Raw genomic sequence first — 19,944 nt, 5'->3', positions numbered from 1 at the left:
GAGTGTGAAGGAATCCCCACTCAAACTTTCCAAGGCCATTTACATTTTGAATCAAATGATTAAACAATCTTTTTTAATTTAAAAATCTAAATAAACCTTTTACTTCTGAATGTTTTTAAAAGTTATTGATGGAAATATTTCCATGCAGTCTGGTTTCCTGAACTGCTTGAATATCACCAGGACTTTGATCTCAAAGAAAGCTGACTTCAGTGCTCACAAAACTTGTCTCCATCCAAACCAATACTCCAAATTCTATCCACTCTAATCCATTCTACTGACAGATAAATGTTCGTACAGTTCCATCCCTAATTTTATTTTTTCATTGTCCATTGAATAAAATAGGTGTCCTGATAGTCAAAACCTTCACAACTTGACTTCGATTTCCACCTTGAGCCCCGATTGCTTACACTCCCCTCACGCTATAATCACAGCATTGTTTGCTGTGCCTGATCGTGATTTACATTTGCTTCCTTATGTCCACACGGCTCTTTCTGTTTGTAAGACATTCTGTTCCATCTCTACCTGTACATATCTGCCATCCTGAGCAGCTAATTTCAAATGCTTATTTTGTGAAGATCGAGCCTTTCACCAGATGGGATCTTTCTCCTAATCTACTAAAACCAGGGTTCTCTTCCAGCTGTTAGGAAATGAACATCCACTCTTTGGTTCTGTTAATTGTACATTTGTTTTACCTCACTCTGCCCTATTATACTCTGTGCATTCTTACTGCAAAAACTATTTTATTTCTCCATTGCCCCAAATACCTAGTTCAACAAATACTTTTTTCAACAGGATCATACTTTTGCAAGATGGTCACACCCTGGTGTACATCTAATACATGGAAGGCAGTGAAGAGTCTCATATGCCCAGATTCTATAATCCACACATACCGTGTCTTTCACTTTTTTTCGACACTGCTAACTAAAATTATGTCATGTAAAAGTCTTCTGGAAGATAACTCTTAAGGAAAGAATAGTGTTTCTTCAAGAGGAGTTCTGGACATTTTTAAAATCTAATAATTCACTGTTAAAATGTATATATGACTCTACTGAGATTGTAAAAAGTTAAAATTAAAAAAACTTAAAGGTATAATATTTAATTCTAAATTTAATTATTTCTGATTTGTTTCCTGCATATGATCGGCAGCACATTTCATAGAAAGATTTTAGGTCTCACAAAATACTGTCCCTGTTCTGATTCCTAACGAGGATCATCTTAAGTGAAGCCAGTTATCAACTGAAAGAGCCCAGGTTATTTCTGTAAGTGATGCTTTCAATTCTAACAAAATGACAAAGTTGAATCTCAACTATAGTATTTTTTTAAGGATTTTTTTTTTCGAAAGACAGAGAGGTGGCATGGGCGGGGGGGGGGGGGGGGGGGGACATATGGAGAAGGAGAGAGAGTCCCAAGCAGATTCTGCATTGAGCCCAGAGCCTGACATTGGGCTCAATCCCAAAACTCTAAGATCATGACCTGAGCCAAGAGTTAGACACCCAACCTACTAAGCCATCCAGGAGCCCCTCAACTACAGTAATTTAACTGCTCTTTTTCATGGCATGGTGAAAAACATTCCCAGATTCCCCACTTCTTATCAGGGAGCAAATGGGATGCTATCTGTTAAATAACTCCAAAAAGAGTAAAAGGCACTAGAAAATGAAAAGCATGTAAATTCCATCTACTTTCTCAGTAGGTAATGTTATATTCTTTACTAATTTGATGTAAAAATATTTCAATTGTAGTTTGCAGTTCATAAGACACAAAATTCAGCTTTATTTTACACGCATTACGTACAATGGTTGCTTGGCAGTTGCACATAAGATACCCTGTTTAACATAAGTAGCAGAATGGAAATCTCAAAATAATAAATGAACAAATCTGTATGCTATACCAGCATTGGCTATTTTTGCTAAATATGCTGCAATCATTCACTGATACAATTATTTTCTGTGAGTTCAGATGATTAAATTTCATGTGTTTCTATTTCTGCGGAATCTCCAGTGTTGACAACACAGTTCCTTGAACAATGTAAACTCAATAAATATTTGTTAACTGACCTGAGAATTAATTAATACTCATTAGTCAGGAATAATTTTTGAATCAGAAGCATTGAATGCCCTCTGGTATTTAATTTAATGTCTTGAATATTTAATTGAAGCTAGTAATAAGAATTAGAAATGTTTAGCATATGAAAGTCTATGTGCTAAATACTGGGGTAGGGAATCTCACACACATTCTTTGATTTACTTGTGCTATTTGTTCTTTTACCTGCCAAGGATGAGTCTGAGGATGAAAGAAAGAGAGAAGGAAAGTGAGGAATCTAAAGTCAACCAGCTGAAAAAGGCCATTTAGCTGCAGGGGAAAGTATCAATATAAAATACACACGTCACATCCATGGGGACCTTACAGAATATCACAAATGACATTAGAATAGAAGATGAGCAACAAAATGAGTAGCATCACCATTATTATACTACCCAATATCTGATCGTCTTGTTGTCTGTCTGTCTTTTAGATTTATTTGTCTGAGAGAGAGGGAGAGAGCACGAGCACAGGAAGAGGGGAAAAGGGAGAGGGAGAGAATCTCAGGCAGACTCCCTGCTAAGCAGGAAGCCTGACAGGGGGCTCAATCTCAGGACCCTGAGATCATGACCTGAGTGGAAATCAACAGATGCTTAACCAACTGAGCCACCCAGGCGCCCCTGATTATCTGCTCCAAAAATGCTGGATGCAGTGATTCTCCCTGGAAATCAACTGGGGAGCTGCCTCAGGGTATAATGGCATGTGGCATATTAAAGCCCTAAGAAACCTTATTAACATTGCCCAAAAACTTATTTTGGGAAATCTGCATTATAAATGATTTTCTCTTAAAAAGGATGAAAAGGAAAGAATCTGTGATGATGGAGGAAATTTTAAGTTGTGTGGGAATTCACTGCCAAATCCACCTGTATGTAGAGAACCACCAGAGTCTCCGCCATCTCAACCACCGGAGCTGTACACATAACAGAAATACAAGGCAAACCACACAATTTTAACTACCCTGGGAGCCACATTGAAAAAGTGAAAAAGGAACAGGTGAAATTAACTTTAATAGTATAATTTATTTCACATAATATACCCAAAGTCTTATCATTCAGCATGTAATCAAAATTAAAATTTTTCCTGAAATGGTCTACTTTCTCATTTCATACCTTATCTTTGAAACCTTGTGTTTTACACTGGCAGCCTATCTTCATCATAGGCAAAAATGCCAACGGTCCAATACAGTCCTAGCCAAATAAGAAAGGTATGCTTAATGTAAGTTCGTTTTACACTGCATACCTAATTTAAATCAATAATTTAATTTAAATTGATCGAAATTAAATAAAATTGTAAAAATGCATGCCCTCAGTCTTACTTAGCACCATTTCAAGGGCTCAAGAGCCACATGTGGCCAATGGCTGCCACATGTGGAGAGCATGGGGCTCAGTGTATCACCTATAGGGAAACAGAATCAGCTCACACCAAGGAGATCATCCACTGAGACTAGAAAATGCAGCAAGACCTTCAAGCTGTCCCACAGGAGGGTCTCTCTGGGTCCTCCACAAAGTAACCATGGGAATGGAATTTCTCAAGGAAGGGAGACAAGATTATTTAACTTGTGTTTAACTCATACTAAACTGAACTGGATCACATTTTTTAAAGTCTCCTCATAAACTATAATCCATTTAAGCTTTTTGTAGCTGGATATGTTTTAGAATGAAATAGATAATATGAATTCTTACTTTTATCTTTAAAAGAGGCAGAAAAAGGGAAATAAAAGTTAGTCTTTGGGACAAATCCCTAGCCACCACAATATTATTGCAGATTTCTTTAACATCAAAAACAGAACAAAACAAAGAAAAGCAATAAGCAAACAAACAAAAAACTCATAAGTAGTGATGTTACACTGATAAGTAACAATACCTTTAGGTAGATATTGGCTTTCCACTAAAATAATAATTATACTATATTACTTAATTGCACAATTCTAGTAGAGAATCGTACCTCCTAAATGGTATTTTCTAAAATGTTACCATAGAAGTCCTTTATGCTAAAATGTCATAAAATAAAATATTTAAAATTAGAAAATAAACTTCTATAAGGAATATTTATTTTCTTTAGAAGGCTAAAAAGTGCTAAATTTGAAATAACTGATTTTAAAATCTGTTTTATAAATAACGGAGGATGACGAAAAAAAAAAAGCAACGGAGAAAGTCTACTTTAAAAGGCTGCATCCTAGGGAGCATAGGTGCAAGTCAGAGGGTTGGCAACCATAATTTGAAAGCCGCTTGACTGAGTGATGAAACGGAGCAGAAACTGATTAATCTCCGGGAGTTACAATGCTGAGTGGAACATGTTATCGAGCATTCTAAAGTGGCAACTTCATTTCCTCTAGGGCAAAGCACACTTAGAAAGGAAAGCTGCTTTACCATAAAATAATCTATTTTGCAGGCTTAGGAGGTTTTAGTGGGATGACATGACTTAACCTTTCTGGAGTGGGTAAATTATTGTAAGACTCATAGCAAAACAGCAGAGTATGTTCCAGTAATATTTCATATTGCTTTGCCCAAGGTAAAAGTAAAAGAGGAGTCACATTTGTATTCTTAGGGAAGCCTTCTTTCGGGTTAAAGATAATGAGAAAGTGACCTTGAAGAATAGCTCTGTTTTGTAAAGAGTTGGAGAACATTATTTAGATAAAAAAAGTAAACAGCTATATGGTGCCAAACAGCTGGTCTTTGGATTAACCACAAAGAACTAACTGGCTTGACTATTTTATTTTAAAAACATCTATTTATTTGTCAATTACAAGATTAGATCAGGTTACCTCATGCATGCGCAGTTTATTGAATAAATAATTAACAAATAAATAATTGTTCTTTAAAACAGACCGACTTAATTTTAATAGTTCTACTGAATAGATGGCCTGCTCAGTGGTACTGAACATGTACAAATGCAGGTCCTATTCAGGCACTACCTCGTAAAATAGTTATGTCTCAAATGCTAAATCATGATGAGAAATATACTGCAGAAATCCATAGATATTATACTCTGTGAAGTGGTTGCCCACCTCAAAATAACTTAAACTCAAACTTAACGCTTTATTATTGACTATAAACACATTATACATATTTATATACATTTACATTTATAATGTAAATTAACCTCAAATGAAATTCATGCAATCAAGGCACACAGAACTTTTGCATATATAACAAAAATATAAATTTTAAATTTTGCAAAATATATTCATTTTGATTACTTTACCAGTATCAATTTTTGAAAAACAGTATTATATGTAAGAAAGACTTAAGCACTGCTACATGATACATAATGAAACAAAAATATTAAATGACTTAAATTTAGTAATTAATGGCATGTCAGATGTTTTAACTATGTATCCAATGTTATATTCATTACACAAATTATACAACACTCTCTTTTCTTCTACATTAGAGTGTCAATCTATTAATCTCCTGATGATCTTTCACCATTGTATTAGCCAACATTTAGACTTTAGCTGTAACATAAGCACCATGGTTGAAGAAGATGAAAGCAGATTTTATGAGACTCATTTTGCTTTTTAAAGTCAATTCTTTTATGCTCTAAATCTTTCCAAAGAGATTGCAGACTCTTAACAATCTGTTCATAGTCGACTTATCACCTTTTAGATAAATGGTCCACACAAGGACAAAACCACTTTCTTCTGAAGTACTCCTTCTAGCCCTGGGTCTCTCTGTGGCCATCTGCCCTTTGGATATTTGTCTTCTTATCTAAGGCCTTTCCTAGGATCCTGACATGTTTCTAACTTCTTGAAGTCCTTACTTTTCTAAGTGTTTATAGCCATTTTTCCTATTTTTAACTGGCTTCTGCTTATAGGTTACCAATGATTCTTCCTGACCCCAAATTAGTTGTTGAGTTTCTTTGCAGCAAAATAATAAATCTTCTTTCTTGTTATTGTTTTAATTTAAACGTGTTTGATCATGACAAAAACAACAGAGACATTTCTTGAAAATGTTGAACAGATGATGAGAAATACAAAACTATGTTTGCCAAAACTTGAAAAATTCATGCATTTATGGTCAGCTGAGCTTCAACAAAAGTGCCAAGAACACATAAGGGGGAAAGGGTAGTCTCTTCACTAAGTGGTGTTGGGAAAACGAGTTTCCAGCATGCAGAAGAATGAAATTGAACCCTTAACTCATGCAAATCAACTCACAATGGATTAAAGTCTTAAATGTAAGACCTGAAACCATAAAACTTTTAAGAAAAAATTTAGAGAGGAAGCTTCTTGACATTGGTCAGGGCAATGACTTTTTGGATGTGATCCCAAAAGCACAGTCAACAAAACAAAAACAGACAAGTGTTATTACATCAAACTTAAAACCCTCTGTACAGTAAAGGAAACAACAGAGTGAAGAGGAAATCCACAAAACGGGAGAAAATATTTGCAAACCGTACGTCTGAGAAGGGATTAACATCCAAAATACATAAGGAGTTCAAACAACTCACTAGGAAGAAAACAAATAATCTGATTAAAAAATGGTCAAAGGCCCTGAATAGACATTTCTCAAGAGAAGACACACAAATGGCCACTTCGATACATGAAAAGGTGCTCAACATCAATGATTATCAGAAAAATACAAATCAAAACCACAGTGAGATATCATCTCATATCTCTTAGGATAGCTATTATGAAAAAGACAAAAGAAAACAAATGTTGGAGAGGATGTGAAGAAAAGGGAACCCTGGTGCACTCTTGATGGGAATGCAAACTGATACAGCCATTTTGGAAAACATTATGGAGATTCCTCAAAAACTTAAAAATAGAACTACCATATGATCCAAAATTTCCACTTCTGGGTATACATCCAAAGGAAATAAAATGAGTATCTCAAAGAAGTATTTGCACTCCCATATTCATTGCAGCATTATTCATAATCACCAAGGTATAGAAACAACCTGCATGTCCATTGATAGATGAATGGATAGAGAAGATAAACACACACCATGGAATATTATTCATTACTGAGAAAGAGGTAAATCCTGCCATGTGTGACAACATGGATGAACCTGGAAGACATTATGCTCAGTGAAATAAGTCAAACAGAGAAAGACAAATACTGTATAATCTCACTTATATGTGGAATTTTTTTAAAAAGTCAAACTCATAAAAGCAGAGAGTAGAATGGTGGTTACAAGGGGCTGGGGTTCGGGGAGAAATAGGGAGATGTTGGTCAAAGGGTACAAATTTGCAGTGGTGTAGGACAAATAAGATATCTAAAATACAGGCATGATGACTATACTTAATAATACTGAACACTCATCACACACCAAAATATGCTGACTGTGAGGAGATGTTAGTTAGCTTAACAGTAGTAATCATTTCACTATGTGTATTTATACCAAATCATCATGTCATACACCTTAAATATATAGAATTTTTATTTTTAAAAACTTTCTCATAAAAAAATTGTTGAACAGATGATGAAGAAATATAAAGCTGCATTTGCCAAAACTTCAAACTGGCAGAATTTTTTTTAAAGTACATAAAACTGATTCAATTTGTATTCATGTCAAGCAAAAGAAAAAATGACACACTATTGATACATGGAATATGTGCTATGAGGAGTTTTATACAATTTTCCTGCTCAAATTTTTTTGACAGCCTTGAAGACATTGTAAATAAACTTTATAGAGATCCATCACCGTTATTTTTAAAGTGTTCAACAGAACGCAACACGGGGGCAAACGAACAGGATATAGCTGAATAAAAATAAATACAAAGTGTTGCCTTTAGGTTCAAAAATTTCACTGCACAGGTAAAGACGTGGAGTGGTGGCTCTGAGAGTCTAAGCGCAAGGCGAGCAAACAGACGATGCCAAGAAGAGCGATCTGTGGCTTCATTTGCTCAGGGGCAGGTCCGAACAGGAGAAGACATGCTGGAGAGTACGGTGTTTTTGTTTTTTGTTTTTTTAAGATTTATTTTTTTTTAATTTATTTGACAGACAGAGAGGAGGAGGAGAGAGAGAGAGAAAGTGTGTGGGAGCCAGGGTAGGTGCAGAGAGAGAGAGAAAGAATCTACAAGCAGACTCTCCACTGAGCGCGGAGCCCTACACAGGACTCGATCCCAGGACCCTGATAAGGCGTGACCTGAGTTGAAATCAAGAGTCAGCTGCTTGACCGACTGAGCCACCCAGGCGTCCCAGGCATTCAGTTCTGATAGGACATTTTAACCAGAGAGATTTACAGAATAGAGGTCACACAGAAGAGTTGGTCTGCCAATGATACAGAAATTTTCTCTAATCCATGGAAAAATATGAGAAACATAAGAACTATATTGTGCATAGTCTTATAACATATGATAAGATTAAGTTGTTGTGAAATATGAGCTGTTTCAATCTAAGATTATTTTCTTCCCATTTTTAAGTGAAATTTATATTTTTATTTATGCAATAGAAGTGAAATTAGATACACGACAGTGATTTTTTTTAAATGCAATCACTTGACAAACCTTTGATCTGATTTGAATTTACTGGTCCATTAGATTCAAAAGTCTAGGAATTAGTCCAAAAAAGGGATACCAGAGTATTCAGAATTTTTATACACACACGTGCTCGCGTGCGCGCGTGCACACATGCACACATGCAAGTCTCAGGTCTAAGGAGAAGAAAAGAATGTGTTCCCAATTTCTTAATTTGGGACTCAGGGATGGACAGACAAGTAGATCCCTAATGGTTTTCCTCTGATTTCCAATAAACTCAAGAAAAAAAGAGCTTTCCAAAAGCTATCTTGCAAATTTCAGTGAAGAAACCTGTCATGAAATGAATTTAAGCAAAACAGGAATGGAAACCATAAAGGAGACCAGAAAGGATTTCTGTCCTTTGTAGAAAAGTGGGAGAGGATGTCTCTTGATGTTTTTGTTCTGAGACCATGTGATTTTGTAGTTAACTATTTTAAGAAATGTCTTTGCATATTTGTCTTCTAAATTCACTGCAGCATTTTCATCTGCCAGTATTAATGAGAATAATGCCTTCATACACCTAAGCTCTTAGAAAGGCTAGAAGATACGCATATTGTGGAGTAGTGGCAAGTCGAGCACTCAGTCTTCAATTTTTGATTTTTTTTTTTTTTTAGATTTTTTTATTTATGTGACAGAGAAACAGCCAGTGAGAGAGGGAACACAGCAGGGGAGTGGAAGAAGAAGAAGCAGGCTCCCAGCGGAGGAGCCCCATGTGGGGCTCAATCCCACAACGCCAGGATCACGCCCTGAGCCGAAGGCAGACGCCCAACGACTACGCTACCCAGGTGCCCCGGATATTTTTTAAAACATCTTTCACTTTACTTTTTTGGGCATTTGTCATTTTCTCTCCATGGCTCATCATTTTTGGTTTTCCTGTCTTTGTTCCTCCTGTTGCTTCCAGTTAAAATGCTCTTGCTGTTTTCTACCTGTTGAAATGCCACGTATCTTTCAAAGTTCAATTAAATGCCAGTTTATCAAGAATGTCTTTTTGATTACCCTGTCCAAAAGTAATCAGGGGCTCTTTTGTTGCATTTCATACCAAAGTGATTTCTGTTCAATTTATTTTGCATACTAGATTATAAATGCCCAGAAAGCAGGAATTGTTCTCCACTTATCTCTGTAAATGCCACAGCTCCTATAATGAACTGAGGTTGATAGACAAAACTATTAGAGCTGCTCAAAATTAATTCCAAATATGTTTGAGTGCAGGAGCGTTTGCACACATATGTATATACATGTAGGGGAAAAGTTACAGTCTACTGCAGACTTAGGACTAGCCCAAAGTTGCAGCTGGTAGCATTCGTCAGAATATAAAATCATGTGCAGGACAACCAGGAGCCATGTTACTTAAGGAGGAATAAAAAATCAGACCCAGCAAACTCAGCAGGCCACAATTTTTATTTATATACAATTCTATGAAAATGCTATAGATTTCTACATAAAATACAGATGTGACAAGTAAGGAAAAATGGGTCACTACTGAGAAAAAACCTACTTTCAATAATATTTAGTCTTATTAAACACAGAGTGTCTAATGAAATCTCGCTTTTCAGGTAACCAAAGACATCGTGTCTAATGTATCTTTATAATACTTCCATCTGTGTGACCCCCAAAGTAAAATCTCCATCTGTCGGTGGAAGCTAGGAGACTTTTGTGTGTGTGTGTAAAATGTTAAATTATTTTTCTGGGGCTCTACATGCCCAAAAACAATGGCAACGTTCTAAAACCAAACACTTATTCACATGTAAGAAGAGTACATTTCATAGAGATGTAGAAGAGTGCTCAAACTTTAATGTGCACAGAAAACATCAAGATAAACTTCTCATGAACTGCAACTTCAACGTAGTAGTTCAGGGCTGCACCTGAACTCTGCTTTTTAAAATTTTTTATTTTTATTTTCTGATGTAAAAATTTCCTAGACAAAAGTGTTTTTCTTTCAACCAGTAAGCCAAGAATTCTCCCATGTTACCTGGAAACAAACAGAATTTCCCAAATCATATTTGTTACTTTGAGACCGTTAGAAATACCTTCAAAACAAGTGTATCATGGCAATACTGTTTTTAGTAGTTTCTGCTTCATGCCAAGTGTGAGAAGGACAAAGAGTGAGTTAAAAAAAAAAAAAAAGAAAAGAGAAGAAAAGAAAGATGGGGTGCCTGGGTGGCGCAGTCAGTTAAGCGTCTGCCTTTGGCTCAGGTCATGAGCCCAGGGTCTTGAGATTGAGTCTCGTGTCTGGCCCCTGCTCAGTGAGGAGTCTGCCTCTCCCTCTGCCCTTCCCCCTGCTTGTGTGCGCTCTCTCTCTCTGTCTCCCTCTGTCTGAAATAAATAAATAAAAATCTTAAAAAAAATAAAGTCGATGAGAAAACATCATTTGGTGAAAAAGAACTCTTAGAAAATATGAAACTAGTGTTTAAGATAAAGCACTACTCTTCACCCACAGTGAAGGTCCTGTAATTCACATGCCTTTAGCACTGAAAACCCAAAGGAGATGATGCTCTTGACTGCCACCAGTGGCATTCTGATGATTAATGTAGCTTTCTCTTTGATAAATTTTGCTATAGTCATTTCAGTATGCACAGATTCTGGAAGATTCAGATGTAATCTGTACTTCTCTGAGACCTTGATCAATAAATCATCCTCAGAAACACTAAGGTCACAGAGACATACTGAATTACTACCAGGTGATTTAACTTCTAGTTCAATTTTCAGGGGTTTCTCAGTCTGAGCAGCCACAATTTTTAATTCATAGGCTGATCTCTTCATCTCCACGTGGATCTCTGTACTGGAAATGCCTTCCGTCAGATACTTGTTTTGCTTAAAACTTGGTCTCTTGGCAGTAAAAGTTGAGGAAAGGGACCTGGATTGCTCACACTACTGTTTCTAATCCACTCAAGGGTCAGTTCTTCTCTGTTTTCTCTCTTAAACCCATGGGGTCAGTTTGCATTCTGGTCAGGTTTTGTTCCATCCTTTGAGTGTTTCCTTTTCTTCTAAATTTAGTAAGACTGTAAGAATGTGAGAGAGTAAATTGGAGTTGTCCTCAATGCATTTCATGGCCATCCATACTGTGATCTTTTTGCACCTGGTGCTTTTCTCCACCTGGAGAACACCAGCATTGTAGGTGACATCAACAACCATGTACACATCTGATATCTCAGACCTATCTTGGGGTTGGCCAGCACTTACAGGTACTGCATGAGTGACTGACTGGGGAGCTGGGGGAGTGGTTAACTGTCCTTTTCCACTGACAAACTTTGATAACAAGTTTTTGTTTTCTTTCATTTTCAGGGTCCTGGTGTGTAGACAGAGCTGTGGTTCTGGGGCAGCAATGAGCTGTCTCCCCTCTTCCAGTGGCTATTGAAGGAACTCCTTAGTGCTCTCAGGGCTGCTTTCAGCTAGATCCTCTTGGAGGATACAGGACTCAGCAACTTGAGAGAGCAGCCCCTTTCAGGAGGACTCCAGGATTGAAGTAAATAGGCCTCTGAAGTCCCTTCTCTTGGTCTCTTGACCTGAATTCAGGAGGTTTACCAAGCTTCTCCAGTGATGCAACATTGCTGGTCCAGAGACTGAACTTTGAGGAGCAAAGAGGCAGAGTGTGGGCTTGCACTTGAATCAATCATAACCAGATACTAAATTTGTTTAATGTCAATGCATAAAAAGCATAAATACAAACATGCATGTAAAACAGAAGTAGATAAATCATGATGGAGACACCACATTTTAACGTAAAGTAAGTGTGAGCCCAGGAAGGCCTGACACAGCTTTTGTATCTTCATAATTGTCATCTTAAAACATGCATGCTTAACTATACCGCACGCCTCCAGGGATCTGTCATCATTTGAATTATTCCTCGTGGCCCATAAACCATAGATACCAATTTTCACAAGAACGTCATAGGTCAGAGACAGTCCCACAGGGCGCAAGGGAAAAGGGTGAGTGAGCTGTGAAAGCAACAATTCACCTCAGCGAGAAGATCTGCACTTTGTGCACAGTAAACAAGGACAGAAGCTTCGGTGCCCAGCAAAATGAATCATTTGGTCGCCAGCAAAGGTTTACGGATCTGATTTCGTTGTAATGACATTCGATATGGCGGTCACACAAATCTTCACAATGAGTCTCATGAATTCTTTGTTGCCTTGTTAGTGTAAGTTTCATGTAATAAGTTCATATGAAAAGCTACAAACTGATGCGTGTATCTTCACTTCCAGTGTCCCTCATGATAAATGTTCACTCAAAGTTACTTTGTGGAGGAAAACATCAGATGCAAACGTGACTCTGGACTAAAGATTTACTAAAGATGTAAATCTTTAGCTTTGACATGGTCCGTGCCTTTGAACCAGGAGCAGGGCGGTGATGAGGCAGCTTGCGCTGGGGTGCAGCCCTTCCAGATACACGTGGGAAGATAGGAAAACAGAAAGTCTGCGTGATAATGTACGAGTGTGTCTGCATCAGCAGTAGGGCAGGGAGACATTCCACGGAGGTTGTCGCAGTGGGAGAAAGGGTCAGAGGCTGGTGGAGAGAATGGACATCACTGTCACACGGAGCCTTCCTGCGGGAGAAATAGCAATTCGGAGGAGACAAAGAGCAGCATTATGGAAAGCTTCACGTTCTGGATTTCATTCCCTCAAGAGATACTACTGAAAGTCATTTGAACAGTAAGGAGAGTAAGAGATCTATAAAGATGCAGGCCAGAACTATGAAAAACTCTGAATTTTGTCTGATAGTAAGGAGTTATTGTAGATATAAATACTTGTACCTTTTGTTACTCACGAAGTATCTCTTTCAATAGTTTTGAAAACCTTAGGTCAGTGTATGTTGAAGCACACATACACACTCTCTAGTGTAAGGGAGGATGAGGATGACGGCGAGGAACAATGTCAGTTGCCTGGTGGGGAACCATGGAGGTCTCCGAGCAGAAGCATGAACGATGCTTGTGGATTTTGTAAGACTCCATCTCATGCCAAAGAGTCAGTGCGTTCAGAACAAATAGCAAGCTGCAAGGTCGGGACACTTATCTGCAACGATCTTTTAAGGATGCTCCATTATCCTGGTAGAAGTGCTAGAGGAAACGGGGCAGTGCGTGCTTCTGATGTCTTGCACGTGAACCTGGTTCTTGTGAGTCCAGATCCATACTCCAACTATTCTCGGGGACTGCCTGCCACACTAGGTGCTAATCCCAGTCCTTCCATGTTCACAGAAGCCATCGGCCAACACTCTATCTGTGCTCTCTCGGTCCTGCCTGCTCAGCACCTCCATCCACCCTCTCCGTTTGGTGCCTCAATGAGCTACCTTCAATGGCATTGACTTTTGCCCCTCTCTTTGAGACTTCATTGCTTAGGATTGCTGATCTCTTCCCAGAGGATCTGTCATTCTTCCCAAAGTGTCTTTTGCTCAGCCCTATTGTCCCTTTTCCCCGCTGTGTCCTGCAGGGCATGTGGAAGCTCTCCAGATACCACCATGTTCTGTAGCTCATGTAAAGCCAGAGCAGGTTACAGTAATAACTTCTCTGTCATCTTCAACATTCTGGAGTGTGAACTATCTACCTTGTAATAATCTGTAATTCTATTAAAATACCAAACTATTTCCCATTCCAATCAGCAACTATTCATGACTAAGACATATGAAATAAATACAGTTATCAATAGAACACTAATATAATTTTTTAATTTTAAAAGGAAAATAATTTTCATACCTTTTAAACAGCAGGTAAAGAAAATAATTTAAGTAAAATGCTAATTTTTGTAGTAACTTTATAATTCCTGCCCATGAAATTGCATCCTGTCGCCATCTTCCAGCTAATGAACAGGGAGGGTCACTATGAGGTTATATCTTCAGCAGACAAAATTAGTTCTTATATTTTCTTGCTTTCCTAAGATACAGATTATGGCAAAAGAGAGATGGATACAGACTGTGCAACACTGGCAAATCTTTCCATATATGATTGGGTTTAGTTGTTCTTACTAATTGTTAGGAGTTGAATTGCCCCCTGCCAAGAAAAAAAAAAAAAAGTGTTGAATTTCTACCCCTAGTCCTTCAGATTGTGACCTGATTTGGAAGGAGGATCATTGCAAACATAATGTCAAGATGAGGTCATCCTGGAGTAGGGTGGGTCCCTAATTCAATATGACTGTAGAAGACCATTGTAAAGACACAGACACACAGGAGATGACATGTGAAGATGGAGGGCTGAAGCGATGTATCTTATCTGCAAGGCAAGGTAAGCCACGGGGCTGACCAGAGGCTGAGACAGAGACTGAGCAGATTCTCCCTCGAAAGCCTGTGAAAATACCAACCGCCGCAAACAACTTGATTTTGGACTTCTAGCTTCAGAATTGTAAGACAATAAATGTCTGTTCTTTTAAGACATCTAATTTATGGCATTTTGTTACAGCAGTGCAAGGAAACTAATACCTGATTCAATATAGCTGATAAAAGGAAGTTCAACGGAGCAAAAAGGAAGTTCCATCGTAGAAGCAAACCAAGTATGCTAGCCTCTCAGCCTTTATCTCAAATATACACACACATGCGCACACACATGCATGCCCGCATGTGTGAATATAGTCATTGCATCAGGGTAGATTTCTCACCCTTTTCAAATAGATATGTTTGATTTTCACAACGTGGAACATAGATAGCAAATGGAACTATGGACACCCTGAGGAGGAGACTCATTCTCTGGATCAAGTAAGAAGAATATTTTAAGTCAGTGTGATGCTTGTTGGGCAAGAGAAAGAGTGAGCAAGAGAAGGGAGACTCTGCTGAGCAGGAGAAAGGGGTCCCATACCCCCTCCAGGCCCTGGACAGACCCAGTTTATGTCTGTTCTCCTAACTTAATCGTTAAGTTTCCTCTTCCACTCTCAAAAACATCCTGGTTTGAGAATGAATTACATTTTGACATAACAACAGTCTAGAAATACAATTTCTAGTTCTTCTTTGTACCCTACTACTCTTATCTTCAATAAGTCACTGAGGATCCTTTGTAACATGGGAATTGGGATATTATGTCTTTTCTCCCAAGGTCAGCCGTGAGATAAAAATGACATGAGAAATGTGAACATGCTTTCAAAGTTAGAAATATTATTCAAATGCCAGACGTTTTTATCACAATCCCAGCAAAGCATGAGCACGCAGTTACGGGGGGCTGTTTCCGAAATGTGTGTTCTTCTTCCACAGCTTCTATGAGTTACTACACTTTCTCCTGGCGGCCACGGCAATGTGCTCTGGACCTAACTCCTCTGCACTAGCAGTCACCCCCAACTTTCTCTAATTAAGGAGAAAGGCAGGAGAAGACAGCTAACATTTATTCAAAGCCTACAGCCTTATAAGCACCAAGCAAGGCACTTAACATATATTAAAGCAATAAATGCTGTTATTTATTAAACTTTTGTTAGGAATCAGGCACTGTGCTAAGCCGCTTGCATAGATTAGAATACTTACTGCTCATCACCCGTATTTGAAATAGTTACAATAACCCTTATTATAAATAAAGAAGTGGAGGTCCAACTCAGAAAGCAGTGATATTTCTGAACACGAGTTCAGACTCCAAGTGTCTGATTTCAGGGACAGTTCTGTTCTTTTGAGTTAAGTGACCTTGAACAAATCACTCCGCATTCCTGTCCTCTCTACTCATCTGACAACCGGCACAATCACAGTGCCTCATGAATAGGGTTATTATGAGGAGTAAATGAGTTAATACATGTAAACCTTTAAAAAGTGCCTCATACATAGGAAGTGCTGTGTAAGTGACAGACATGGCTGCTTGCTACTGTCATTACTGTCGTAATTAATATTGTCGTCATCATCATCATCTTTCTGCATCCAAGGGCACACAGCCAGTAGGTGACAGATTCAAATTAGGTATTTTGAGCACTGACCCGCTTATCCAGTCAACAGTTATTTATTTAGTGTGAGCTACAGTGCCAAGAATAAAATGATGGGCTGGACTGGATGTTCTGTATGTAGCTACTGGATTTACTTTTGAAGGGCTCACATTCTTTCAAAGAAAAGTTTTACGCTAATTGTTGTGATAGTTGTAAATGAAGGGTGCCTATAGGAGCACATAGTAGTGCACATGTCCCCATTCTAGGAGAGTCTCGTAAGTCTGTATCTGAAAGTTGAGTCAGAACTTAACCAAACAATGGGTGGGGAAAGAATGCAGATGAAGGTCTTAAAACTGGAGACTGGGGAATGGAAAGTTTTGTGTGCCTGAACAGCAGGTTTTGAGATTAGAGAAAAACCAAAAAGGCGACAGGAGTCAGATGAAGAAAGTCTCACAGAGCGGTGGCTGTCAGGGGCTGGGGAAAGAGGGGAGGGGGAGGGCAAGTTGTTACATGCTTCGGAGTTGCAGTTTCGTAAGGGATTCTGAAGAAGTTTTAGCGATCAGTTACCCAACAGTGTGAATATACTTGTCAATACAGAACTACACACTTAAAATGGCTAGGAAGGTAAATTTTAGGTTACGTGGGGTTTTTGTAACCACAATTAAAAATAAAATAATAAAAAAGAAAGTCATACAGTTTCTTAAGGAACTGGATTGTATCTGTGTGGCAATGAGAACTGATCGATTATGAGGTTTTGAGAGAGAGAACTGAGACAAGCAAAATAATTACAGAGTTTCCGACCTCCAGATATCAGCCTCAGAGGGTGCTGCAAAGAATAACAGGAAGCACATCTGTTTTGATAATTTCTTTAAAATTCACAGGCATCATATTTTAACCGAAACAAAGAAAAATGAATTAATCATTTTCTGGCACCCAACATATCATTTGAAACCATTTTATATACTTCATAAATCTCCCAAACATAATACAAGAGAAATGATAAAAATGGGAAAATCAATATCTACACAAATAAGAAAGATCCAGTTAAAGTGCTCTTCCCTCTCCCCCAAGAATTAGTCACCAGTCAGACCTCGAGGGGTAAAAATAGCAACTCCAGTAAATTAAGTATCACTGGATGCCATCCTCCATATAATGTCCACTTATAGCCTTAAAATAGTTATTTAGTTGGCCTATTATTATTTTCTTCAGACTAAATCACTGGTTCTCAAATTATGTACTTTCAGAACATCTGGGATCCTATACTAAAGTTTTCCATACCGAAATTAAAAAAAAAAAAAAGGGCAGGACTTCCTGGTTCACTGGGGAGAAAAATAGTAGATGAGATTGTTTCCATTTTAAGCTTCCTTCGAAACTATTTGTTAAGGCTCTGTGGCCTATTTCTGTATGTCTGAAACACACAACATTAATAAGAAAAGCAGCAAACAGGTATTACTAGAAAACGTAGAGATACAGAATGATTTCTGTCAGTGACTTGTGTACTTGTAGTTGTATAAAGAAATATAATATATTCTACTAGTACAACTCCTACTATTTTGTACCACTGCATTAATACACTGATATTACACTAAATTATATAAATACCAGACTAGCAGGTGTCTAGCCACCTGGATGAGTTTCCCACCAAAGGCCAACAGATCTACCTTACTTGATCACAAGCTGCCCCCCTCCTCTGGCACCCCATCCTAAGCATGTTACCTGTCACTTTCTTTCTCCTACTTCACACTGCATATTTACAAAGATGTGATAGTCTCGGCAATCCGATCTTCTTGGTTTGGTCTTTGAACCCTTCTGTTCCATGACCTCCAGGAAAGCTTGCCAGGCAGCATACAGTGAGGTACCATAACCTCAAGGAAGAGCCCCCCCGTGGTAACCTCTTTGTTTCCTGTTCCCCCTTCTTTCAGCCAGGGTGGAAATATTATGAACATATTAGGAGAGGAAACAGATAGCTAGATATTGCAATACCATTAGGTCAAGCCTTATTGTATGTACACACACACACACACACACACACACACACACACACACAATATCTGTAAACATCTATATCTGGGTATCTGTGTCTATTTATATCTATGCATATAGAGGGAGCTAGAAGAGAGAGAAAGACTTTGACATCAATATGTGATAAAGTACTCTAATGAAGGGACTATCTCATCTAAGTGACAGTAATATAAGAAAAATCAAGAAAGGAAAAACCAAGTACATTTGACTTCTTAAAACCAGCACCCAAAAATTACTGTGATTATGTCAAAATGACCATTCTGTATTGTCGAACATCTAAAGCCTAACAGCTCATACTGAGAAGTCTCTTCTATCACAAAAATACTCATCAGATGACCAAGATCAGTAAAATCAGTGGAAATAGTGCAAAACACCCAGGGACAGACTGGGACATATTTTAGTGGAGTTTACAATTTTTCCAGCAAAACATTCTCTGTGCTAAGGTCAACTATATGATATCAAGTCAAGCCCTTTGAAGAGCTATGTTTGATTAGTAATTTCCCAGCCATTGGACTGAAGGAACCAGTACAGATTATAAAGTGATTTATCTCACAATTCGGGAGTAGCTTATACATGGAAGACATCTAGCCCCTGCTTTTCGAGTCACTGCAAATTACTGTCCTTAGTAAAGTAAGTGCTCTCTAAAGCAAGCGCTATTCCTCACCCACTGAAAGAGACGTCTAGCAGATATATCTGTCACTTCACTGAATGAGACTTACCACCGCGGGGAAAGAAAATATGCAGCTAGGACTAGAATACCACAGACACCCCACCACCACACGTGCAAGCAGCTCAGCAGAAGGATAGTGAAATCACAATTTTCTGCATTTTCCAGCTTTGTTGTGTTCATCGCAATTTACGGATTTTCACTGCACCACAAATGTTTAACAAGCCATAAATACCCATTTCTAAAATGCTGGGTATCATTAGAATGTGTGCTGAATAAATACAGTCCAACGGGGTTTCTAAATTTCTCCCTAAAATATTTATTTATCTAACAACAAAATTCCAAGGTGAGTTTCTTGTTGATGTGCATGGAACAGGACAGCCTGGTTACGTAACTAACGGCACAGTGAAGTGCCATCTTCTCTCAATTAGTTCCTAGAGCTTAGCACAGAAGCTTGCAAGCCTACTTACATAATATTTACCTACTTAGTTCCAATTACATGTGTATGTATATAAATGTGTATGCTTCTGCCTATATATACACATACAAATGATTACACTATTTAAGGACAGATTTTAAAATGAGAATAGGCTTAAAAATGAGGATAGACTCAAAAGTGAAATTGAATGGTCTCTCACGAGACCCTCTGGTAAATAGAATTCCTGACTATTTATATTCATAATAAATGAAAATAGATGATTTGGTTGCATCATTTATAAAACTGGGTCTCACTGAATAGTCCTGAAATATCATCTTAGTTTATTTAAGCGTACTAAATTAATAAATGTTTAAACTAATGAATATTACCTAGATTTGGGGGGGTTGAGGGGAATGAAATATTTAAAGCACACCTATTATTAAGCCTTTATAAATATTTGAGGAACATATTATGTCTATGACAA

At 38.0% G+C, this 19,944-nt stretch overlaps 1 protein-coding gene and 1 pseudogene across 1 annotated transcript in view; both read right to left on the bottom strand.

The window, feature by feature from the left end:
- The window catches only part of NALF1 (NALCN channel auxiliary factor 1), a 601,297-nt gene that overhangs the window by 499,251 nt on the left and 82,102 nt on the right, over positions 1–19,944 (bottom strand). The gene's annotated exons all lie outside the window — the stretch shown is intronic.
- Positions 10,967–12,085, bottom strand: LOC113251142 (PIH1 domain-containing protein 2-like; annotated as a pseudogene).

Source organism: Ursus arctos, unplaced genomic scaffold (genome assembly GCF_023065955.2).
Source record: "Ursus arctos isolate Adak ecotype North America unplaced genomic scaffold, UrsArc2.0 scaffold_10, whole genome shotgun sequence".
Taxonomy (NCBI): domain Eukaryota; kingdom Metazoa; phylum Chordata; class Mammalia; order Carnivora; family Ursidae; genus Ursus; species Ursus arctos.
This window is presented reverse-complemented; position numbering and strand designations above follow the sequence as displayed.